The following is a 21,806-nucleotide window of genomic DNA, read 5'->3' as shown; positions in this document are numbered from 1 at the left end:
TTTGAAAGATAAGCATTTTAGTATGTTGAAAATAATATTTTAAGATAGCACGTAATAGAGCAAACAATAAAAACATTTAAAAAAAAACAAAAAAAAACCATCAAATTGTCCATCACAATATGTAGACCCCTCTTCCACGTTAGCCAACGAAGAAGTATGGCGATATGATGAAAATTAAATTCCTCACGCTGTGTATACTTTTATAAAGGCTATTTAAATACAATAAAATCATTTTTGATACTAATGTATTATAATATATACCCTTTTTATAGGGACGCCTTCATGATATGTTGACGGAATTGAAAATATTCTCAAATACGTAGCTATTATAACTATCTACAATAATGATATTTGACTCGTTAGCTCAATGGTTAACACACTCGTCTTACGTGTTCATGAGCACCATTCGCGCATGTTTCTGAAGCAGATATTTATTTTCAATAAAAGGTTTCTTAAACTTAAATTATAATATTCTAATAAACACGCGCGTTAACATGATCTTACTCCCTACTTCATTTATCGTTTGTCAATTTATGGCTACGGCCGTATGTTGTAGCTTAACCACTGGGAAATTCCAATAGAAATGGCGTATTTAAAAAAACTACTTTATTCTTAGGTCAATAATTATTATACAACAATCATAATTCGTAGGATGTTTATCACATTTGAATGGTAAAAGACATAGCTTATTATCAGTATCTTTAGAATTATCTTTAAATGTGTTAATCGTGCCCATTTTTTGAATAATAAAATGCCTAATTCTTGTCAAATTTGGGATCACAAAGATTATAAAATATATTTTTTATCGTAAATATATGATGTTAATATAATATGATGTTAACATTAATTTTACTAATGGTTTTATAAATGCGTTTAAAAATTAATAAATGTAAAAAATCTTAACACCACTTCACATGGACGTACCTACCGAAATATGACTATATTCTAAAACATTAGAGCGAGAGGTTTTAAGGAATACTATTTTATGTAATAAAAATACTTTAGACATTCATCAAATGTTTCAAATAAATATAAAGGATAATAAGGCTTCAAAATTATATAAATAGAATATCTACAACATTTAAGGAACTTCCAGGGTTATGCTCTGAAAATACCATAAATGCTCCATTTGACCTACGCTGAGCGTGTGGGCCGTTAAAAGAATATCAATAAAAAAGATTTTGCATTTTAAGGCGTATAAAATAAAGTTATCATAAGAATTTAAACCGAATGACCATTTTCTGCGTCGAAATTTTGCTGGTTGTGCTTAAGAGAAACTTAAAAGATACCATTATCTCATGAAAAAACATCTTTTAGCGATGAAGGTAATTTTTGGTTAAATGGTTTTGTAAATAAGCATAACTATTGTAACATTTGGAATAATGATAAACCACATGATATTCTTAAAATACCTTTACATTCACATAAATTAACAATTTTGTTTGGTTTATGGTCTGAAGTTGTATCGGACCTATTTTTTTGAAAATAAAATAGCAATGCAGTTACTGTCAATGAAAACGCTACAGAAACAAGATTACTGACTTTTTCTGGCATGAATTAGATTGTTTGGATCTGGATGATATGTGGTTCCAACAAGATAGTGCAACATGCCATATAGCTCGTAACACAGTCACCTTATTGAGAGTTAAATATAATTTTAAAAAAATATCTCTTATTTGATAACCCTATATTATTATTAGTATCGACTTGTATCAATCAAATAAATAATTAACTTCTTCTGTAAGCTATCAAACCTTTGTCTAGACATTTAATATCGTAAAAAGTATCGATATAGCTGTCTTTCAAGATTAATGGAAAGTTTAAAACATATAAAAAAATATTATCCTAAATATATAAATACGTAATAGGTCTGGAAGATTATTTGTTCGTCAGACTAAAACTTGTCACGGGGGAGACAAGAATAAATAAATTGTAATTTGTTTACAGCTAAATCAAACTAGATTTGTTTCTGCTTTGCATTTTAATGTAATGTAGCTACAATTTATCATAAAATTAGTGAAACCCAGATTATTTTATTTGAATAGTGGTCGTATTACAAAAGAAGCTGCGGAATTTTGTATTCAGACTCAAAGACCACAATTTAATAAATAATATTATAAATGACTTTTATTGCTCGCAGAATTTATTTGGGCGCCTGAATAGTATCTTCAAAAGTGACCTCAATATAATATATGTTTTTATTATAAATACAAAGTTGATGAATCACCATCATCATCATCAGTAAGTAGCCGATCATCTGTTGAACGAAGGACTTCCTTAACTCCTTCTACTCTTTTCAGTCTCTAGTTCTTCGCTGCCACGTATATTTGCCAAATTTTTTGAGTTCATTCAGATTCACTCAGTTCATGAGAGATATTTTTTTAAATCAATAGCATGTTGTATTATTGCATAATATTAATAACTGCCGAAAGCCGTTATGTCTAAATAAAATGATGATTTGTTTAACTCACTCTGTAGATTACTTGGGTACTTTTATACCAATTGATTTTTATTCTATCCTTACTCACCGTGTTTACCTTGTAAATGTTTATTTATTTGAAAAAGACACGTTGAGTACATAAAAAATTATTAATTCAGGACATTCACAACATGACATTTAGAATAAAAATTACAAGTAATCAGTTCGGAAAATCAGAAAAAACAAAGTGGAGGAAAAAAAGAAAGCAAAAATAGTTTTATACAAAAGAAATAAAATTTAAAAAAAACAACAATGATTCAGAAAGTACAAATTAAACAATAAAATAGAATTTAAAAACAGAATATAATATAATGGATCGCCAAAAATATTCTTTGAAAAATGTAAATATCATAAATGGTGAATGTATTTTATTTTTGATTTGAAATTCGAACAATATATTGTATAAACTAATAAATTAAAAACAATTGAATACACTCAAAATAGTTCTTTAAATTTTACCCAATACTGGGTAGTGTTGTAGAAATATTGTGAAAATTCTACACAAATCACGTGGTCCGGTGTAATATCACCCGCAGACTCGGAAAAGACAAATTTAATCATTCCGAACAAAGTTGATGAAGGATTCATTTATTCGCCAAATCACAGCGCCTGTAAAATAATGGCGTCCGTTTGCTAAACTTTTTGACAAAGATATATTATTTCCGGATTCGCGATTAAATTTTGCGGTGATCTTAATCACTAGATGTGGCCCTGATTTAAATATAGTGACATCTTGGGAGTGCTTTCGCGGGGATAATGTTGATTAATTGCCATTTTTGTTGACATATTAAATTGTATTTGATGAATTGTATATAAGTAAGTCAAATATAATGTTTAAAGTGTCACTAATAGAAATAAAGTAAGTTAAATAAATAAATTGTTTATTTCCGGTATTACAGGAAGTGGCTGTTGTTATAATATAAACAGAGTAAGAAAAACACTATAACTATACAATAATTTACTATAAATTTAATATTGACCCAAGTTCTATAATTATTTTTTAATCAAATGCTTCTTTTGTTTATTAAAAAGAATAAAAAAGATACTGGTTGGGCCAATTACGGTTGCATTCATCCTTCCTTTCCACCTACCTCAAATCCTTGACCATTGTCACAAGACCACCAGTCACGGGTCATGATCGACCGTGATGAAATGTAAATTTAGTTACATCAAGACAGCGAACGTCCCTAGGCTTGCTAAAGCCAATTCTTCGTTAACACATCTGTTCGACCTTCGTTACACTAAATCTGATACGGTTTGAGCGAACGTTGCGTCTATCATCCATCCTAAATTTGTTATCATTATTCATCCCACAACCAAAAATGAATCCATGAGAGTGATATTCCGAATTATCCGTTTACCAGTGCGTGAGTACGTAAACACCGAACCGGCTCCAGCGAGTTCCAGCCCTCTCAACATAAAAGGTCAGTGTCTGGCATCCTGTGACACCCCTCCTCCCAGATCTGTAATCTACCAACCAGCACCTTCAAATTACAGTCCACACGCCTTCAGATACATTTCTTTTATAAACAACATAGAAACATAAAATTTAAAAAAAAATCGATTATTTGAGAAAATATAAAAATATATTAATAACTTTTGATGCATATCGATTCATGCTTTGATATTGTGACCTAATCAAAGCTTGATTTGATATAAAGGTAATATTCATAATATACGATACAGGTACTTACATACTAATAAAAATCTAATTTCCAAGAAAACACATGTTATATAGTTTAAAATTAATTTTATCAGTACGTAGTTTGCTAGAAACGTTATAATTTATAATTGATAAGTTTGAAAGGCTTTAAAAATATACTCAAATTATCATACCAAAGTTGTGCCTATACCCAATAACGGGATTTTCTTATAATTATGAAGTATGGTTTGGAAGCTTTTCAAAAGCATGTATTTAGAAAGACTGCTGCACTCTTTAATTTTATATTTTTTTGAAGTTATACTTCTTTTGGCGCGTTTGGGGAATCAGATCAGAGTGTATTTTTGACGTGTGACATTATGTAACACATAATTTATTTTTTTACATGAAAAAAAACACACTTGATTGGATTCGAACCACCGATTGTTCGGTTATCAACCGAACGCACTACCTTTACGCCACAGTATGATACTGCAATCGTGACGATTATACAGTATAATATTATAGTTTAGAATTGTTCCGTTGCTTAGGAAGCGAATTTATTATTGTCGGCCATTTGCAATTCCTCACGTCAAGAAATGATTAAACGTCAGATTGAAAGTTGGTACTTTAAAAATAAAAACAACGAGAAACCATTATATAATTTATTAGTAATACCTATATGTTAAAGTGTATAGAAATAAACCAACGGCGTTCCAATAAGTGGTCCTTTTTCTTAAGTGTGTAATTTAACAAGATAATTAAGAGCTAGTCAAAGAATCTAGTTTGTCACAAGTTTTGTTTTTGTTTTGTTACGCCAAATAAGCTTCTTCTAGAAGAAACATCTAACGCGCGTACACACACCGATTTTTTAGTCGTCATAAAAATTTAATTTTTATTACTTTTCTAAATAGATACATATTATTTTTTTATTTAATACTATATTGCTGAAAGTATATAGCGACAAAGTGTGATAAGTATTTTTTTATTTTAAAATTGGACACCCTTAATCTTTACATTATAACGCCTCCATACAAATCTCAAAAGACGTACAAAGTATATGACAGTTCACTAGTTTTCCGAGGCTTGGAAAATTTTCAAATAATTTTCTTTTCTGCAGCAGAAAATATGGCTTTTTATATTGGATGACAGCAAAGAGCATAATGCATTGAATACAAACGGCTAATCCGTAAATCCCAAATGGACTCTAAGACTTCACAACAATAACTTTATAATCCGATTTCATTTCCTGCTGAAGGCTTATGGGGAACAATTGTATTATATCCCTGCCACTTATATCAGCGACGAACAAACTTTTTTCATCGAAAAAGCCATACAAGAAATATTTTCATGAATTTTGTACGCTTATAATAAAAAGACAAAACATATACCTAATCATTTTACTATAGGTTTATTGTATTTTATTGTATCTGTCAATTAATTCATGGTGGAAATGCATTTTATTATTGATTTAATTTAATTAACGCATTTTTAGTACCTTTTCCACTTTTAATTAATAAATCTGGCCCGGTTTCGTCCGCCCCAGAGAGACATTTTCACAGACATTTTGACAGTTGAACGACAGCACGTGTTAGTAGAAAATTTGATATACTTTAATACAGTACCTATACCTATATGTATGTCAATTATTAATTTAATGCTTACAGATGGATAGCTCTGTTGCTTTGAGAATAAATTTAATAATGTGTCTCTGTCGATATTTTTTACCTTTGAAAAGTCATTAGGCTATTTAAATTTATATATATATATTTCTTAAATAATCGCTTACTATAGAGTCTTCGCTATTGGTATAAGATTATTATTGGTAGACCGTTAGGATATCTCTAAACTTTAATATTAATGAATATGCACATAAAATAATAATATTTAATTAAACTATTTTTTGTTCAATGAATCTTAACACAATCACTGCTGACCTTTTAATTACCTCATTTAAATAGCATGTTAATTATGTCTAATGGCCAACTACTCCAAACGCGCCGGTCGCGGTGTGAGCACTAAATGATTTAAACAAAATTTAAGTACATATCATTCGTTCACCTCAGAAACATTAAATAATTATATTTTTTTTAAATATTTACGTTGACAATACACTCATAACTTTAACTACTCTTGACCTTCTTTATGTCAGTGGTATTAAACCTGTGATTCTTAGTAAAATCAATTACTGTCTCGATGCATTCATTGTATAATGTGAGGTGACTCTATAGTGGCATTGATTTTTATGAATTTATAATCATTAGCAGGTTATAAGATAAGAAGATGATTTTTTTTTTTTAAATAATCTGAGTTTTTTAATGAAAGCAAGCCACTTTTATCACAATGTATTCGTAAATAAACAAGCTCACTAGGGCTTTTGGATCAAAAAAGCATTGCAAAAGTGATTATAGTGTTACAAAGATATAGAGACAGATGTTCTGTGACTTATTCATTGCAGATATCTATTTTGGGTGAAAGCTGTTTCCTCGTGTCAGGCTCACCAGGCACTAATAGCGAGGTCTGTGTGGTAAGTCAATGCACTCCCTAAAGATATTGACATTTTTAGCAATGCAATATGTATTTTGTTTTTAAAATTCTTTAAGGACCCACATGCTCAGCGTTGGTCAAAATGGAGTTTTATGGTATTTTCAGAGCATAACCCTGGACATTCCTTAAACGTTGTAGATAATCCATTTATATAATTTTGAAGCCTCATTATCCGTTATATTTATTTTAAACATTTGTTGACTGCATAAAGTATTTTTATTACATAAGTATTCTTTTAAACCTCTCACTCTAATGTTTTAGAATATAGTCATATTTCAGTACATCCCTGTGCAGTGGTGTTAGGATTTTTTGGATTTATTAATTTTTAAACGCATTTACAAAACCATTAGTAAAATTAATGTTAACATTATATAGTGACATATTTACGATAAAAAATATATTTTATAATCTTAGACACTGATTATAAGCTATGTCTTTGACCATTCCAATGTGATAAACATCCTTCCAATCCATGATTGTTTTATAATAATAATTATTGACCTAAAAATAAGGTAGTATTTTTTTGAAATACGCCATATCTATTGGCATTTCCCAGTGGTTAAGCTACAACATACAGCCGTAGCCATAAATTGACAAATGATAAATGAATTAGGGCGTAAGATCATGGTAACGCGCGTGTTTGAATATGTGCCGTTTAAAAAAAATCGGTTAGGTACATGTTCAAACATGCGCGAGGCTTTAAGGCTTTTAATAAACCCAATTACATCTCAAACCCTTGTCTGCTTCCTTATCCACTCATTCTTATTTTGTCCTTTCATGTTATGCCCAGCATGCACCTATCCATACCACGTTGTGTTACTCTAGGTTTCTGGATCTCTCTTTAACTAAGTACATGTACGTTTAGTCTAAATGCCATGCTGTGAATGGATAATATCAATAACACGTTAGTTCACCATCGCGACGATATTTTTTATCCTAACCTATCTAGGCCAAAATACAATATTGTTATTCCAAGTATTTTTCTACAGGGGTTTTCATTAAGAAGCAGTGATATTTTAATGTTTTTTTTAATAAATCATAGTTTCCCACGATGTTTGGCATATCTATATTCAAATTAAGATTAAAAGAAATCCTTGTTTCGCGAATGGTATACGATATCATTAACGGTCAGTACCTACATCATAAGCTTCACACTATCATTATCATATTATGCAATCACTTTTTCAGAATACAAAGGATGCACGAGAGGTTAGTGATCCATTAAAGACCTTTATTTGATAAATTATATCTTCTGATTTATTATTATTTGAAAAATTTAAATATTTCCGTATGTTGTTTAATTAATAATTACAACACCATAATAAAAAAAATGGCAAACACATTCAAATACAACTGTCAAAAAATATCAGTACAAGTTTTTAATACATAACCACAATCGACTGTCAGACACCGTTCCCCTATTGAAAAGCTCTATACTTCTTACAATGACGTATATTATAGCGCACCCTTGCTTGAGAATCAACAGCTTATTTTATTATATGACGCAGCTTAAAGTCCCCGACATAAAAGTTATATTGCATTTATTTTCCGTACCTACATAGTTATGATAACATTTTTTATTTCAACACATCAAGTATTCTTTATTCCTTAGCTGTAAAAATGTCATTTTCCCTTTCAAGCATCATTCAAGTTAGCTTATTTTTATAATACAATTCACATAAACTTCAAATAGTCAGTATCTTTGCGTTTTCCTTCAATTTTTATTCCAATAATTCCTATATAGATATTGTAGAAAATTACAGGACAAAGTTTTATTTACATCCACTATCTTACGAAAGAAAAAACAATCACCACAAGTTATTATGAAATTTATTACTATTTCTGAGTAGAGGAAAACTACGTCTTGCAAGGCACCGTAGTGCAGTAGGGGAGGTTTCCTAGGGACTCCCTTTAAAATAAAATGGCATACATTAAATTCAAGATACATTATCATATTATTACAGCTTATCGACACATTCGTTGAGGTTTACCCTAATCCAGATGGCTCTCGTAGTGTAGTGCATAAGGCGCTGGCCGTTCTTCCGGGAGCTCCAAGTTTGATTACCGGTGAGGACATAATAAATATCTATGTGATTTTATCAAAGCCTGGGTGTTTGTGATTGTTCAAATTACTAACAAAACACCGATACAAAAATAAAGATGTATACGAAAAAGCAAGGGTGTGGTTATTAATAATAATTTAAATACCTTCATATTGTTTGAGATGATATAGATATTTCTTAGTGCAGAATTCAGAGAAATTCTAAAAGATACGCTATATTGCAGCATAGTCTGCCACAAAGTGAAACTGACCTTTTTAATATTGGACTCTATTTCCCTTAATTGGATTTATGCCACAAGCGTGTTTACGCATTTTATAATTTTCCGAGCGCGTAAGGCCGGCCATAGAAAACGAGAATGTATATGTTATACTTCACACTCATTATACTTACTCGTGTCGATTATTTTAAATAATTTAATATATCTTAGACATACTGGATTTATGGTAAAATACTGAAATACCGAATTAGAAGTTTAAAAAATATTTGTTTATAAGGTTTTATTTTTTTACATAAATTCGCGGCCCACCGGATACTATCATGCAAATACCTCGAGGCATTTAATGGGTTAAATACTATACTAATGCTAATACTAATGAAAATTCAAAATTTTCTCTCATTTCTTATAAATGAGTTGCCTAGAGTCATAACTCACATATTCCAAGAATCGAGTTTCGAGATAATCACTAAAAACCACCAGAGCAATGTTTTTTTTGTAATTAGAAGAAATCGATTGAACTCCCTTGAATATTAATGAGTGAGTGAGTCGATTTACATTATTTAAAAAATATATATATTATACTCCTAAGGCTACAGGCACATAGCAGAATATGAAAAATAGGGCTTCCTGATTGGTTAGAGAGGCCTTGATGACAGAACTCACATTATTCATTGAAAAATGTGAGTTATGACACCAACTCAGTCAACTTTGTTAACGATCTTCACATGGTTTAAAGTGACTTTTGATAGCCAACTGTTTTTCTTTTTATATAATATTAATGCCTTTAGTATCACTTGGTATATTTAACTCAAACATGAAAAATATGCAAAACGTGAGTTATTACTCTAATTTATGTTCCTTGAACCTAGGGAAAAACGGTAGTTTCCTTATTTATTGCATTACTGTTGACTATTATAACATAATATAATTTGTGTTATTTATATTATAGTTATAAAAATCATTTCAGTCTTATGAAGTAAATATAGAAAGTGTAACACAATATAAGTTAAATGTGAAAAAAAAATAATCAAGTTTCGGTATGGCTAACTGCTTTTCTTTGGATGGCCCTATTTCAACATGGCGTCTTTATTTAGATTTTAGAAAATTTGCTTACGCCATATAGCAAAAGTCACGGTATCTTGGACTCTACCCAAGTGACAGTCAAATATATTATTATAATACAAATACAGTATAATATAGGAATTTTCGACGGTGTCATTGTGAGCATATCTACAAGAGCGGCTCTTCCTTAGGGTACCTAGGGGACACACCCTGGTCCCTTCATCATTTTATAGTCAATATTCAATTAAATATTCATGTTATACGTTCCTACCATAATACATTGATTTTGTATAAATTAATTAAGTATATATTTTATTTGTACAGTCTGTCCATCCTTGATTCTTGTTTCTTGGCCTATCCCTAATGCTCTATGTGAGTTTTGGCTCTACCTACATAGCACAATACAACGATACTTCTGGGGTCGAAATTCGGTGGCCCCTTTAAAATCAAAGCAATGTTTATATTATGAGATGCTATATGCGATTGCCAGTTATGATTCCCAAAATGTATAAGGAAGCTGAACAATGCGTACGTCTGTAGGCCGTTTTGCACGTGCTATGCACATTTTACCCACATGTACCGATGCTGGACCGGGGACACTGTAGTAAATACCTGGTCTTGCATAAGTGTGGGTTTATAATATATTATGAAGTTATCTTGTCGGTCGGCTGTAAATTCATATCCCATGACCCACTGGTTTAGTTTATTAGTTAGTTTGCCAGTAAGTGATCAAATATTTTATCTATCTCCTTAAGTTTTAAAATATATTTGTTAATACATACTATAATAATTTGTAATATTATCTTGAATGATAATAACAAAGGGTAGGTATGTGCTATTTCAGTTAATTAAATCAATGTTAATTTGTATTACCTAAATATTAATTATTGTAATGTACTAGTTGTCGATAGTTGAATTTCACGTTAGTAAAATAATTTTGATAAATAATATTAGGTATTATGATGAATGAGGTGGTTCATTTAATGAAATATAAGTTCAGTACATTGACATTTGAAGACAAACTAGAAGTGAAACGATTAGGACATCACCAACCAGTCATCAAAAGATTTAGTTATTGTGTATGAACTAATCAAAACAAAAAAAGCATTTAACTCCGAACAGTTTACCAAAAAACATGGTTGACGGCGAGTGTATCCTTGAAAAAACTATTTTGTTTTTCTTGTAGCAATAAGATTCTTTCGAACGCAGAAGGCATGTTAGGATGAAGTAATAGCTACAAAAGATATGTTTTTTACGCTTTGATTAATATTGATTAGGTAGGTACTTATTAGATATTTCACGCCATCTGACCCCACTTACTAAAAGATGCTAGAGCCGCCACTGCATATCCATGTATCGGTAAAGCACAGGATGCAAACCATATCTTCTGGAAAGGCTCTGAAATGTGAACCGAAAGTGAAGAGTTGCCCGAATTGATCCAATTAGCTGTTGGGTCTAGTCGCCACAAGGGCCAATTGTATTACTTTTAAAAAAATACGGCGTATACGTGTAATCGCGTTTGATTTATATGGTATTATTTATTCTTTTTTGTCTGTTCTCCGAGTTCAGCTAAATCACACTTAGACACGTTGGGACCTCAATATTGGGTTACTGTGCCTGGCAGATTATAAGGCATATGCAACTAATGATTTTTCATATAAAAATGTAAGGCCTCGTGATTCTGATAAAGACCGGGTGTGGTGCCGAGCTGTTGGTTTGGAGGGGTCTATGATTGAGTAGTCCAGTGCACGCCATTTACAACCAGGATCTTGCGTGGTTTAATCTGTCATGTTCCTAGCGAAACAGCGTGCTTTTCGTTTGATATGCAATAGTTTTTTCGTCTTTTCTTTCGACCATATCCGATCCTAGTAGGATCATATGGGCCTCCACAGAGTAGAGGTCTATAATGAAATATTTTGACTTTGTTTACGAGAAATGGATGTCAGCCACTTGCTCAATCTATTATGTCCATTCGCTGACACACACGAATTGAAAAACAATATGTGTACTTGCCAGACCCAGGATTCAAACCTGGGACCCACGGCGTTATAGTCCAACGCTTAAGCCGCGCGGCCACCGTGGGTTATGCATAACTTAAGAATATTAATGCAATAGTTTACTGGCTTATACTTATGGAAATGTAATGTCTTGCAGAGAGAAAACATGTGAGAGAGAATCATATAAAATCTTTAATCTACGACTGTACAATGGCATGGATTTCAGTAGGTACAGTGCTCGAAATGAAAAATTTTATGAACTGGAGCCCTCAATTCTATTGCATTGCTACCATGTGTTTTGTATTAAACTTTAAAAAACATATGGATTGTAAATGAATTTAATATTTTCGTCTTCATCGAAAGCCTCAAGAATTTCACGAACCGGAGCTGCATTTCGCTCTATTTAGAACCCTGAGTTGATACTACTTTATTCATGTAAATTGTAAATGTATTGTGTTATGATATCTAAAAAACATAATTATAAAACAGGTTTATTTTTTTAAGTTTTGTAGATAAATTAATGAGATTAGCTACAAACAATAAAAAGTCATTAAATTATTTAAATGCTTTTTTTTCGAACAAAGACTTTTTTTTAAATATTCTTTTTTTTGTATTTTAATATCTCTTTAAAAAACATGTTTTCAAATATTCTTTTTGCTTTGTCGTCCATAATCCAATCCTAAATCTTTATGACAAAATAAAATAAAATAAAATTTTAAATAAAGCCGATTATGAAGTATCCAAGTGGGTTTTTACTTCACGTTAGATAGGGTGTGCTGTAGCCGAATAATGGACATGCACACACAGTTAGTTTTTGCTGTGTGTCCGGCAGAGGAGAATTAATTTCAGGCTTTAAATTGGACAATGGGACATAATGTTTCCCTCAGAGATAATGATCTACGTCAACAGCGCCATTGTGGAGAATAAATGTACTTCTTTATATTCCGTGACCAGTATAAAAAGGACAGTATTTTCCCAGACGACATACTAATAAATTGGAAAAAATGTAATCATAGGTAAAAATACGTAACCATACAAAATATTTCTTGTTACAGAAACACATTATTTCCATTTTAAATTATATTTTTTATTCTATGCTTATATACAATGGGCGGTTAAGCCAAGAAAAAAAGAACTTTTTCTATGCAACGTTTATAAATTCTGTTGAACCACATAAACTTGACTTAACTAACTTAAATGATCAAAAAATTTTGTACTTGATATGTCATATTGATTTCCATAGTAACGCACGTATATATTAATAATTTAGTTGCTAGGACCCCAGACCCCCTAGCAACCAATAATGGTGTCGAAATAACTTTTCATACAAAACAGAATTAACTGAAAATTAATTCAATTCTACTTAAAGATGGCTATTAAAAATGCATTAGCATCGGGTTCTGATATATTCTAAAACTTTCAAATGTCTAGCTAGTCGGGAAGTTAGTTAAAAATTGATTGCAATATTTGTACCGGACAAAGAACCACCGGACAAAAAAAAATACGAATTAAGAAAAACGTTGTAAAATACATTTCAGTCGGATTCATTGATATACTACTAGATGAGCAGTTCCCATACAAGTGTCATTTTAAAAATGTACCACAAAAGATATAACAAATATCGTCTTATAATATTTCCTTGTAGGTATAATGCGTTAAGACCGTTAACATGGATTCCCGAATTTCACCCGTATTGTCCTGGCTGTAAAACTAAATTTGCGATCTTGGAATAGTGAACCTAAGGGTGCTGCAACGCAAAACAGACAGAGCAAGTCGTCATGCGCTGACTATTAGTTAGAATAAGATGCAAGCTAGACCGGGCTTACTCAGTAAGTTTTAACAAAGGTCGAGTCGCTAAAAATCGGGCGTCATTTTAAGAAGCATATGATTCATGCAGTAGTATATCAATGGTCGGATTATACATGACACTAATAAAAAAAATAGTTATTTAAAAATTATTAGCAAGTTCAAGTAAGTTACAACAAAAAATCTTAGAGTGATCTGTGACTTCGGTTAGTAATTAAAGTAATGCCTACTTTGATTTTAAATACAAAAGCCGATCGCCAATAGTAGCTCAATTTGGAAAGCAGTTTAGTGAGTATTAAAAGCCACTAGTTAAAATTAAGTATGACTCTTTTTAAATAGTGCTCTATGTGCGTGGGTGCGATATATATGGGGTATATGCAAGTTCGATTCCTGTGGGGTGTCTTACTTTTTTCTATCGGTTATAATATATTTTCTCATAAATGTTTTCAAAATTATCTATATTCAATAACACTAATAATTATTGTCTTTCACTATCGCGTATAAATACTCTATAATTTCCCATTAATCGTGAAAATACCAAGTTTTGGTATACGTTTGGGTGCTTATTGCATTCTCTCTATTCATATACTTTGCCTCATTACTGAAGATGGTGATCACTGTGTGGTATGTGCGCCTTGCAATAATTAATGCTATAATCCCTTTCATCTGAATAAATGGCATTAAAGGATGTATCCTTCCCGTGTATGTCTTAGTCAATATTGAGTTTGGTCTATGTTGGGTGATGTTAATGTTCAGTTCTTGGTGTTCATCGTGGCAGCGGCGTTGGGTATTAATGGGTTTTATTTATTTTTGCTTGATAGTCGGTTTGTCTGGCAGTAAATTCATTATCATTATCTGTGAGTGGTGTGTCATCCGTAGAGTGCGAGGTTTGTATGTGGGTTGTTGACCATGCTGGTCTTAGCTTTGCCGTTGATTGTGCCGAAGCAAGACAAAGCCATGCTGTAGTATCCTTGGATTTCTCATTGTCTGCGTTTTTGTAGACGTATCAGGCGTATTTTGGGCGCCTCGGATAGCCCTTATAGTTGGCCGGGTGGGACCCTCTACAGTCCTATGATTGCCAGTTGGTAAATCTCTGGTCAATGACGACCGTAAAACCCTTATCCTACTCCAAGCTTTGCCAACAATTTCCTTTAATTTAGAACAAACCTGCGCTGATGTTGTTGCTTCAGTTATTGTTAATTCAGTAACTTTCACGCCTTCAAAACCTCTTCCCTTCGACGCCACTAGAGATTACTAATCGCACCCATCGTTAAACTATTATTTTATTTCTTACTATGCAAAAAGCCTATTGGCCAAGCAGTAGTAGGTAAAACTACACCTCAGTGTATAGCAGCATAATTCAAATTATCTCTTTATTTCACTCCTGTAGCAAGCCGTGACTTTTACGGGAGTGATATGACGAGATTATGTGAACTTTTCATGGTTAATTTATAAACGATTTTCATGTAAGCTGGTTAAAAATAAGTATGGAATTTTAATGAACTTATATTATATTATAACTAAATATACAAATTTTTTACATTAATAAATGGCACAGTTTTGTAGGCCAGTTAACGTCGTCAAAATTGAAAATAATACGATCAGGAAACATGATCTGAAACAAACTATTTTGCTCGCAGTATGGCAGGTGGTACCATCTTGTTGAAACCATGTTTTCTAAGTCCATTCCATCAAATTCATGCAAATATATATTACTCGTATATAATAATGTGACAGTATTTCAGGGATGGTAAACCTATAGCACGCGTGCCACCGGTGGCACGCGAGATGATTTTGCATGGCACGCGTTTAAAGAGAAAAGAATACCTATAGGTAATAATAATAAATGACAGATCGCATTATATAAAAAAATAGTAGACAAGTACACTTCAAGAATAAGCATTACATTTAATGTAAATATATAATTGTATAGGTATATGTATAACATATAATATTATCACACTAACCTCATCAGGTGGCGGGAGATACCGCACCATGAGCCTCTAATTTTGATCGATTTACAATGCTTGAGACTACTGTAGCGAGAGAATGCCTCATCTGATCGGAGCAATTCTCGTATCAATTTGTGCGATTAGAACCAAACTAATTACTTAATAGGTACATTAACAAACAATTTCATTTCTACTTACAAAAAATGACTGCACAAAAAAAGAAATGAAAACTTGGCGAAGCTAGTAGTAGTTGGCAGACAGTTTCAAAGTTGGTGGACCAAAATGTATGGGGTAATTGAAAAAGTGATAGAGCTATAAATGTGTGTTACATTCTGTGAGTGATATCTAGAACATCATCATTATTCTTCATTTTTAAAAACAATTTTTCTTCATGAAAAACTGCTCGGCACGTCAGACAGTTGAAAAATAATATTTGGGAAAATTTGGCACGCGTACATAAAAAGGTTCGCCAACCCTGCAGTATTTAATGGTTACCATACAATATCAGCTCAACTCCAACTGTATTTAAAAAATATGTAATATAATGTCAGTCGTTTCTGATAAAAACGCTGTATTTTTAAATATACTCGTAGTAAATACCCAAGCTTAGCTGTTAATATAAAAAATCTATCAAATCTCTTTATTGATTGAATCTTCCGAACGTAGCAGCTTGTAATAGACTTATATAGTAATTTATATCGATGAAGTAACTTATTTTTATGACATCGTAAAATGGCCATTGTGATCCATTTTAAGAGCAGATATGTATACATTATTATTTCGTCTTAATTTAAAAAGATGCCGTAGGCAGACTTCGGGACAATCAATAAAGATTTAGCGTTGACAAGCACTTACAATAATCTCTTTTTGCAGCTCACCTTGCAAGCAATGAGCTATCACACTAATTTAATAATTAAATTAATTAATATTCGCTTTCATACCATGCCAAAGTCACCAAATGTGCAAAATGACACTTCTGAGATAATTAAGTTTAAACATTTTTGGGAATTCATTACCATATCCTAGGATTATTATGAGACTTACAATTTTGATTTATATAATAATATTACTTATTGTGGACTTGTTAATTATTATACTATATTTGACACACCGAAAAGTAACGTTGTTTAATTGTTTTAAATTTTTAACTAAAATTTAAGAAAAATATTATGTAAATTTAATAATTTAATTGAGGTAGGAACCTAATTATTAAAATATCGTCTTGATTCATATTTGCCCATCTATGTAATGCATGCGAGAAAAAATTGTGTATATGAGAGCGAGAGAGGGATACAACGTATTAAAAGATGTAAGAGGAGAGAAAACACATATAAGTGAATTCAAATTTTGAAAAATAAACTGACACGTAAATAATGAAATCGTTTATTTTAAATTAGTCGGGAACGAAAATAAAAAGTGATAGAATACTCCCATAATAGTTTGACAGATGCTATCAGTGCAATAATAGTATATCACTACATACAATAATGTTGACTAGTGATACTACAGCCCGGTAATTTTTATTAGTTTTCTAGGCTTAAAAATTGCTGTCTGGTAGTCAACGTTGCTCATATTTCTATGAGTCTGATAATGATCTTTATGGTTCCAAAAAATTAATTAATTAATCCTTCAAAGAGATGGCACCTTTTGGTGGTGTTAATTCTTCTAATAATTACTCCTCACCACTGATATTTGTTTTTATCATTTTGTTCTGTATATGAAATGTCTTTTTTTTCGTAACCGAGCCAGTTCGACCAGTGCAATCACTCTCCTTATGTGAATTTAAATATAATAAAGATATTCCCGATACCTATTAGCATTATCAAACTTTTCCATTATGCTAAAATACTGCTTACAGCTAATCGGTCTTCTCAAGTGATTAAACTTTCATAGGCTTAGTAAGTGAATATGTCGGACGGACTTTAAAAAAGTTTTTTTATTTTTTCTTTTATTAATATAATCTTGTATAAAATATGTTATATTATTTTAAATTCTTATAAAATAAAAAATTTTCAAATTGAGATAATAGAATTATAAAATTACTTCCTACCAGATTATGCTTAGTCGATCTATGGGTAGATAAAATTGAGGTTCATGAGCTAAATTTGGATCTTTAGAATCTCAAAACAACTTTGTATTAAGCCTAAATGAATGTTTTCTGTGATTTTATATTTTGTCACCTCCAAAGGCTGGGAGAGAGAGTTTTACGTACACCCTGTTGCTTGGTTTTGCTGTGAGATGAATGACATCGTGTGTTGTTTATGTACTTCGGATGATTGCATACAAAACGGCGAGTTTTATTTACTGCATAATTGAATATAGGTATTATGAATTATGTTAGATTACAAGATCTGCTGCCGCACCCAAAAAATCGAGCGGTCTAAAAAAATATAACCGCTTTCGTATCCGCGCTAACTCAGTGTTCTGTTGAATTTTTAAAAACTAAACCGTTGATGCGGCTCATATTATATCGAGTGCAAAAATGCACTCATTTAAAAATAGACACAGCATCTTGCTGCAGCCAGTCAGCAATGAGTCGGGTCATATTGTGACATATCCGCGCCGTATTAACATATTGTGGTTACGAAACAAAATTTAAATATTATTTTTAACAACGAATAATTGCATTTTTGCTTGATTTTGGCTTGTTTTCCCGTCGTCAACGATTTTCATATTTTTATGAGTCTACCTAATAATGGTTACGATCTCTTTTGGATTCCATTGAATAAGATCTATAGGCGATGACACTTTTTGGCAGTGTTAGTATCAATTATTCTTCTCAATATTCCAATGTATATCAATTAAATTATTCTCAACTTATATTGATATTATTAGGGTACTATTTAAATGTTATGATTTCTATACTGAATACAAAAATCTGGAGAAATAAAATGCCGTCGATCTACTTTCTAAGACAAGAAGCAAACGTTTCACTACCTTTAAGTATACTTAAAAACGGGAATTGTGAAAGCTTCTATTTTTTGTGTGCGCTAAGCAATGCCTTGAAAATAATATTAAATAATCTACTTTTCTCAGGGAAGATTAAAGAATGCCACTAGTAAGCGCCCTCGCACGTTCACTCCATCCATGATACCATCCCTCTGCTACAGTCTCCTGAAAACTACTCAAAACCTCCAGAGTATCCAGATTCTTCCACAGTCTGAGAAAAATATTCATTTGATTGCAGGATACGTCGTAGGCTTCATAATGTATTTTCGAGAACTGATTCATTATATTGAGTCTTTGGGTAACTTTCTGGTTTGTCCAAAGAACACATAATGCGGGTTAGACGCTTTTCTGCAATTCTGCAATACGTACAAATAATTTTAGTATAAAAAATGATCACATCCTCTAGGAATGTCACCACATGTTGGCTAAAAAGGCAGAGCTTTTCAAGTCGGTCCAACACAGTTGGATAGGTCGGCCATTCATGACGGAAAATATTTTTTCAAAAGCTTTTCAATAAAAGTTTGCGGCATTTTACTGCTAGCGAGAATATATTTTATCATCAAGAATTGACCGTTATAACAAAATATTGTCAATACGAACAAATGTTTTTGGTTAAAATGTATTATTACAAAATATTTACATAAAAATGAGATGTAGTCGATTTACTTATTGGGAGGTACCACTCGCAGCAACACTAATTATTAAAACACACATAAAAAATTCTTCTTCTCTCTTTCGACCATGTTTGATCCTAATAGGATCATATTATGGGCTTCCACAGAGTGGAGATTTGTATTGACAGATTTTTATTTTTACGAGAAAAGGATGTCAGCCACTTGCTCAACCTATTAGGTCCATACTCTGAGTCATACACAAATTAAAAACAATATGTGTACTTGCCAGACTCAGGATTCAAACCTGAGACCCACAACGTAATAGGCCAACGCTTAAGCCGCGCGGCCATCGTGGGTGTAAAAAAATACCTCGGGTAAAATATAAAATGAAAAAGTTACCTAAAATAAAATTATAATTTACATTTCTGTTATGATTCACTGGAAAAAGTACAGAATAAATAAAGTCAGTATTAAATAAACTCATAGCTAATAGTAGATCGATAAACGATATCCGATACTTAAATTAAATCAGGCCATTAAAAGCACCTGTTAACGTTGTAAAATAAAACAGAATGTATGTTTTTAAAAGAAGTTTAATTTTATCTTCTTAAAAAATTCAAGTGTATTATCGCCTAGTGTGCCGTGAACGAAAAAAAAATCTCGTTTCACACAATTCTTGTTCGCCGCTTTTCTTGCACAATATTTCACGAAGATTTATATAATCCACTGGCGCGCAACCTTTTTCTTGTACCGACCCATTTATCTTGATTTGTGTTTATTGTAGTAGACAAAATTTACACTAGTAGTTATCAAACGTCTGGTCGAAATGACGTCAGCTGCGAATGTAACAAGCAGTTTTCTTACCCCAAAAAGTCACAGAAACAATATTAAATTTACAATAAAAAAAGTGAAAATTATTATCGTCCAAATCTTATGAAATAAATCAACCAATTAAAATAGTTTATTTTTTTTATAAAAAATACAGTAAGAACGTAAATTACCACGTTTACTCCTCAGCAAATCATAAATGAGCATCCTCAAGGTGAACGTTATATTGGTATACTTTTTTTAATGAAGAACGGTCATTAGTCATTTATTTTGACCAATCCATTTAATTCTTGCAGCCGCAGGATCACGGCATCACAGACTACTGCTCTTTTAAGCAAGTTACCGTAGGTATAATGACAAATAGATACCATTATTAGTGTATCTTTTTTTATTATTTATTAAGGAAAACAACAGTTATATATTGATTATAGAAATTTAAAATATAATAATAAAAAGTTATTGCAACCAGCAAATTTTCCATATATACATTATAATATAGTTAAGCCTAACAAGATAGAGAGTACAAATAACATAAGTATAAAGAAATTACATAAGAAGATTACATGAGAAAAATGAGAAAAATGAGGAAGAATAATGAATAATTAAATGATAGACAAAAGATAAAAAAGTAACATAAAAAATAAAAGAATATATATATATATATGTATAAGTAAATACATTATAATAATATATCTATTTATACAAAATTTTGGAAATAGCATGTTTAAATGAAACAGGTGAATTATTAAAAGGATCAACGGTGGAGAAATACATATTATAATTCAAACAAGTACCTACATAATTAGAACCGCTACGACTGTTATGGTACAAAGTTTGGTTTCGCGTAAATCTTGATGGACGATGGAAACCCACCCTTTCGAGTAGGTTTGGCGAGTCAACAAAACCATTGATAATTTTAAAAAGAAAATATTGATCAGATATAGAACGTCGACTTTCCAAAGATGGTACCATAAAAGTTGCAGCGGTTAAAGTAGAATTAGATAAATCATAACAGTAGGCTTTAAAATTAACGTGCTTACGAAATCGCTTTTGCACCGCTTTGAGCCGATTTATATAAGTAACGTACTGTGGATTCCACACTACAGAGGCATGCTCAACTAAGAATCTAACATAAGAGAAGTAAAGAACCTTCAGAACATCAAGCGTTCTGAATGGTTTAGAGATCCGAAGGATTAAACCTAGTCATTTTAATGCTTTATTGATAGTTTCATTGATATGAGCGTATTTTTTATATTATTGTGATGATTTATGTACCTAACTAAAATTATATATATTTTTTATTAATATTAAAATCAGGTTAATAAGATAAAATTGGATCAAATTTTTTTTGCCGTATTCGGTTTAAGTTACTTTATGAAATATAGGCTAGAAATGTACAGAACACAAAGTGCATCGGGAGTCCTGAAATATGACTGATATTGAATACGCGTTTCGCTTATATTGCAAAATATAATGCATATTATGATACAGCCGTAACTATTTAAAAAAAAAATTTTAACAGCACTTCTCTTGGCTGTGTTAAATTTAGAGCAAGATAGACAGTTTTGCCTGTTTAGACGGCAAACTTATTGTAACAATTATAATACCTCAATACATAAATATGATAATATTTATCACTTAATTATTTTAGCA

Source organism: Rhyacophila brunnea, unplaced genomic scaffold (genome assembly GCF_057557595.1).
Source record: "Rhyacophila brunnea isolate RB1 unplaced genomic scaffold, BYU_Rbru_1.0 scaffold_21, whole genome shotgun sequence".
NCBI lineage: Eukaryota > Metazoa > Arthropoda > Insecta > Trichoptera > Rhyacophilidae > Rhyacophila > Rhyacophila brunnea.
This window is presented reverse-complemented; position numbering follows the sequence as displayed.